The sequence below is a fragment of the Carassius auratus genome, chromosome 31, assembly GCF_003368295.1.
Source record: "Carassius auratus strain Wakin chromosome 31, ASM336829v1, whole genome shotgun sequence".
NCBI lineage: Eukaryota > Metazoa > Chordata > Actinopteri > Cypriniformes > Cyprinidae > Carassius > Carassius auratus.
In genome coordinates, this window is record NC_039273.1 from 10546655 (window position 1) to 10552654 (window position 6000).

A 6000-nucleotide genomic window follows, 5' to 3' on the forward strand; every position below is an offset into this window, starting at 1 on the left:
AAGTGAGCTGAATGGTGCAGGTAGTGTAATATTCAGATCAGTGGCATGATTGTGGCTGTTACATTGCTTTCATAAAATCGTTCAGTAAACGGGTACTAAACAGCAAAATCCCCAGAGTTATATAAACTCTGCTCAGAGTACATATTGTCCAAATCTATAGAGTGCAACAGTAACACTGAAGCAGAGTTACCACTGTTGAGGATTGTTTGATAATGTCTAAAAGCCTGTGCATCTTTAATACAGTTGACAGCAGGTGTCCATCACTAATGTTCAATCATCACCTATTTAATCACTTAAATATCTCATTAACTTTAACTCTGTAGATTGGGGCATTATGTAATCTGAGCAAAGTTCATTTAACTCTGGGGAGTTTGCTGTGTACGGTGTAACTTGAACACTATAATGCCTATTACTTTGTCATTTTGTTCTCCACCAACAAGAGACCAAACAAAGCCACAACAGAATGGCATTTGCGTACAGTATCTTTGACCAACAAACAGCTGTGGTGATTCATTCCTAAACAAATTTGTGTTTTTGAACAAATCATCTGATCGAATGATTCAATGAATCACTTAAAAAAACATCTACTGGTGTAACAATATAACCTGCAGCAAAAACCACATGAAATATCTAACTCGCAATGTCTAAAGATTTTTCATATTTTGTATAGTGAAACATTTTCATTAATATATTTTCATAAGTATTAGTATATCATGAGAATATATGCATCGACATGAAAAACTGACTATTTATCAATCTTTCTTTTTTCTCTTGTATTGTTTTCTTTTCTTTTCTTTTTTTATTGCTAATCAAGGTTACCTAATATCCAATTTCTCACTTTGTATCTAATGACTGTATACTGTATACCATCACTTAACATACTGGAGCATGTGCAGCATGTGTCCTTTATCTGCATTCATTTATATAATTCTTTCCTTTGTTTATGTCTCTGTCCACAAATTAGTGCCTAATTATCTTACTTGGTTCTTGGTAAGTAACATTGTTAGCCATTATTCTGGAATCTCAGCGTGAAGTTAGGCAGGAAATGAGAGGAATTTACTGTAGCGTTGAAATAAATGATTACCCTGTTTAAACACTGGACCCCTGGTATAAAAGTCTACACTTGTTTTCCTTCATGTCTTTGTCTCACCATAAATGGAGCTATTTATTTCTGGCCTTTTTGGTGTTTAGTGTGTAGACTGGTGAAATGTATGCAAACCGATGTTGACCCTTAACCAGACGGCACGCATCGGACACCGCCTCATTACACCGTGTTTGTGTGTGTTTATTAAATGGAATTCCAGAGGCCACTCTCCAACATCTTTCATTAATCCTCCCCTTTTTTTCTCCTCACCCAGTGGAATCTTTCTAATCATCCTGTCTCTTCCTCTCTTTCCAATAACCTTTTCAGTGGAGTTAATGTGCTGTGTATATGAGAAACCACTGCTCCCCTGATTATATGTGGTCAATGACATTACAGAATTATGAGTGGTTTCAAGGGCATGGAGAGAGGAACAAAGAGATGCGGAGAGAGGAAAGAGGCACCTTTATAAAATGAAAAAAAAGCTTTCTAGAAAAGAGAAAATTAATTGTTAGACTGAAAACGAGGGTTTAATTTTCTAGGGAGCTACTGGTACCATGCTTATTAAATTTAACTAAACATATTCTGATGCTGTGAGATTTTTTTATATACTATATATACATACATACATATATATATATATATATATATATATATATATATATATATATATATATATATATATATATATATATATATATATATATATATATATATATATATATATATATATATATATATATATATATATATATATTATACAAGGTTACACTAAATCCAGTTGTGGTAATTACTATGCAAATCCTCCATTAGTAACTTGTGAAACTTGTAGAAATAAGTATTAAATATCAGTGAAGGTCTTAGAGGACTGGCAACCCAAAATACAACAAAACCCATTAAAATGAAAATAAGTTAGTGCTCTTTCTACATTATATTATGTACACTACTTAATAAACAAAGGGGCATTCCCACTGACAACCATTTGCATTGACAAAGCAACTGGAAGTCATTCATTTTAAACAAAGTGCACTTTCTGGTGTTTTCATGTGGGTAACACACCATATTTATATGGCCAGTTATACAGCCCACCCACCACTGATGTTACTCTTAGCGACCAGCAGTACAGTGACCCAATGACCTCCAGTTGTCAGTGTCATCACAGGAGTAGCAAAAACACGCACAAACAGTGAGATTGATTGAGCTTTCTGTAGAGCAATTACGATAACATGTCCAATGTAAACCCACAAAGATTATTCCTTGGTAACTATAAACCTCCTCTTACAACAGCTAAAATATTTAGACAGTGTTTTATAAACACTGGAGTTGGACTGAGTGGTGGCAGCTCAGTAATATTGAACAGATTTCACAGATACCATGACATGTTTCAATTGGAACTTCTTATGCCTTGTTAATTGTCATGCGGTTTCATAAACATAAACTCTCTTAAACAAAACAAAACAAAAAACAACAACAACAACAAAAAAAAAAACTATAATGAAACTAAATTATAAAGCCCTTTTCAGAAGGAACTAATTGCTCCCCCGCCATGTGAATTGGCTGAAGATCTCAGATCGCAAAACTAAACTAAACTTTTTCATTGAAAAATGGGGACATCCCATAGGCGTAATGGTTTTTATACTGTACAAACTGTATATTCTATCACCTTTCACCAACCCTACACCTAACCCTAACCCTCACAGGAAACTTTGTGCATTTTTACTTTCTCAAAAAAAAAACTCATTCTGTGGTTTATAAGCGTTTTGAAAAATGAGGGCATGGGTTATGTCCTCATAAGTCACCTTCTCCTTGTAATACCTGTGTCATACCCATGTCATTATACAGAGTTGTGTCCTGATATGTCACAAAAACAAGAGCACACACACACACACACATACTAGAAATTAACTCTTGGATTCAAATTTAATTTGTTTTCCAGAATATTAATGTCTCTCTATATTTGCGCCTGACTCTGTAACAGTGGTACTTGTCATGTCCTTGCTCTTGTAACACATGACTTAACACATCTCATTGCTGCATTGTCTCAGGAGAATAGATAAATGGGCCGTTTTCACTTGACAGTGTTGCTCAGGGCAACACATTGTTAATGGCAACAATTTTCTGATGGCAAGAGGTCATGTCTGTGTCCACCGAAATATGCAGTACACGAGATCGTTGACACATTGTGTTGTTAGATGCTTTATTTGTGTCTTTTGCTCTGTCGCATTCACGCTCATCAGTTTCTCAAATATCACATTCCCGATCATTGGTTTCTATTAAAGTATTATTGTTAAGTGTTCGTTTCTATATTAGGGAGCTGCAGTATTTCCATTAGTCTAATTGACACAATTATGCTTTATGACCTTTATAAATGCTCCACATAATTACACAGTAATTATGAGTCTCATAATCCTGCCTAATAATTACTTTATGTCATTTCAGGTACAATTATTGATAAGAGTACACAGTGCAAGCTCTCTGTAGTGCTACTCTTTCACTCTATCAAAATTCTTTTGCTGACCTTTACATTAGAATATCAAATGTCCTTTTTTTCTTCTTTTGTAAGACACTTTCAGTCGATGTTGTCAGTCAAGGGCCCATATCTCAATAAACTCTAAGCTCATCTGAAAGGAAACTCAAATGCATATAGTAATCACATTAATTATCTTATTCATATGGAAAGTAATGGCCAGTTAAAAGAGCAAACATGCTGGATTTAGCCCTCCAATGGACCTACTGGTTTTCTTGTCCATCAACGATTAGATTCACTCCAGTGCAATGCATTTTCCTCAACTCTTTTCTCTGATCAAGGAAATTTACACACACACACACAAAAACTATTTTCTTTGCTTGACAGTGTAAGAGAAAAGTTGCCAAAAGAGCTAAAATAGTTGATAAATCCTCTGTGGGGATCTACGTCATCCCAACTACAAACTTTAATTAGATTTAACAGCAATTATCCAAATGCCAGCACCACCTCTGCCAGTGCAGATCTCTCCTGTAGCCCTTAACACCACCCTGTCCCTGATGTGGGGCCCATGTAATGGAGGTACCACTGTTAGACTAAGGTCAATTACTGGCTAATTAGTAGCTGGACTGTGTCACACAGAATCACAAACGGTTATAACATGCTATGCAGGGTTAATGATTCCAGCTATGTCTGAGAGTTTGAAGTCAGGGAAAGTTAGGCAAACAAGATATTTCATATTATAGTTTTAGGGGGCATTCATATAGAATTGTTTTTATTACTATACATGACACTAAGAGTGTAGAAGAAAATAAACTATGATTATATGCCACAGTATTCTTTAATACTGAATTATACACCAAGAATGGTTGAAGACATACTGTCCTATTCACATTGCGACAAGAGCACCAATAGGACAACTAATCCATATACTGTACAGTCTAAGTTCAAGGAACATCACTATTGTAACTACATGTAAAAACTTGTGTGTTCACTAAGCAGCATCTTTAGATCCTCAACATTTTATGATTCCTCTTTCGAAATCCTCATACAACGATTTATATTTGAACAGAGACATTGATTATCATTTCCTCTTGTGCTCAAGGCAAATCTCATAAAGTTGATCTTCAGTGTACAGGGAAATTACTTCCTGATGTCCCTATGATTGGATGAATTTGTTTCTCTGTATTTTCAGTCAATGGAACATCAGCAACATCTGTGCCGTGCACATCCATACATCTAATCTGCTACTGTTTTCCCCCTCAAATATGACCCTTTTGTTTATAGAGGGGCCTATGCATGAATTCTCCTAAATACTGGAGAGGAAATTGATTTAGTGTTCAAAGAACTGGATAATGAAATCACAACATGCCAAAATTAAAGCACAACAGACCAAGTAAGTCAACAAAAATATGCATCACTATTAAAAAAATGCTTATAATCTTCCAAACATTCCTTTGTCTCCCCCAATGAGCGTTTTCATAAAGAAATTGTTTTTATTACTGTGCATGACCCTAACACTGTACAAGACAATAAATAACCTTCGGTAAGCACATGTGGACCAGAACCTGGACACAGCATCGATGGTTTCATTACTGGAAAACCTATTTAGAATATATAATTGTTCTCTAAAAAACCTTGTGTTTACTTATTAGCTGTAAAATATTTTCCTGTCTTCTCCAGTACATGTTAATGGCAATTTAAAGGACAAATTAAATGTATAATGATAATCTGTCAAAACGATCAGGTCAAATGTTCTGTCATTTTCCGTTTCTATGAAGTCACAGTTTTAATTATTCTCATTTTCTGTATTGTTACTATAAAACTCCACATCAATTTACATCCAAATGCAAATTTACTGTGCAATTTTTTTTTTTTGCAATATATTTTACATCATATTTAATGTGTGATAACAGTGCTGTGGCATTTTGACCAGAAGAGCAGAGCATGTTGGAAAAAAATACATTTCTCAGTCTGGCAGTATACAATTACAACACAATTACAGTGATTATTCTGTGACAAAGGCTGGGATTTCGCCTGAGATTTCCACACAAATCAAGACTTTGCACTGCATCATGAAGAAAACTCACTTTGCTGACACTGTACATGCACTGTACAAAAATATTAAATTAAATAAACTCAATGTTTAAAGTATAATGACTATGTAAAAGGAGAAAATTGTGTAAAACAACAACAACAATAATAATGTTAAATTAACTTAAATGTGCATTTTATCCTTATACTGTGATTTTTTTTTTTTTTTTTTTTTTTTTCTTGTGGATCCTTATGTGATTTGCCTTGGGATTTTATGACTGTAAAAGGGTTACTTAGAAGTGAATATGTTGCTTATAAACTTCATTTGATTGAGTCAAAGATTGAGTTTTTATTGATACTGCTTAAAAGACTTAAACTGATGCATTTTCTAATTCTAGTCCAGCCACACACACACACGCAT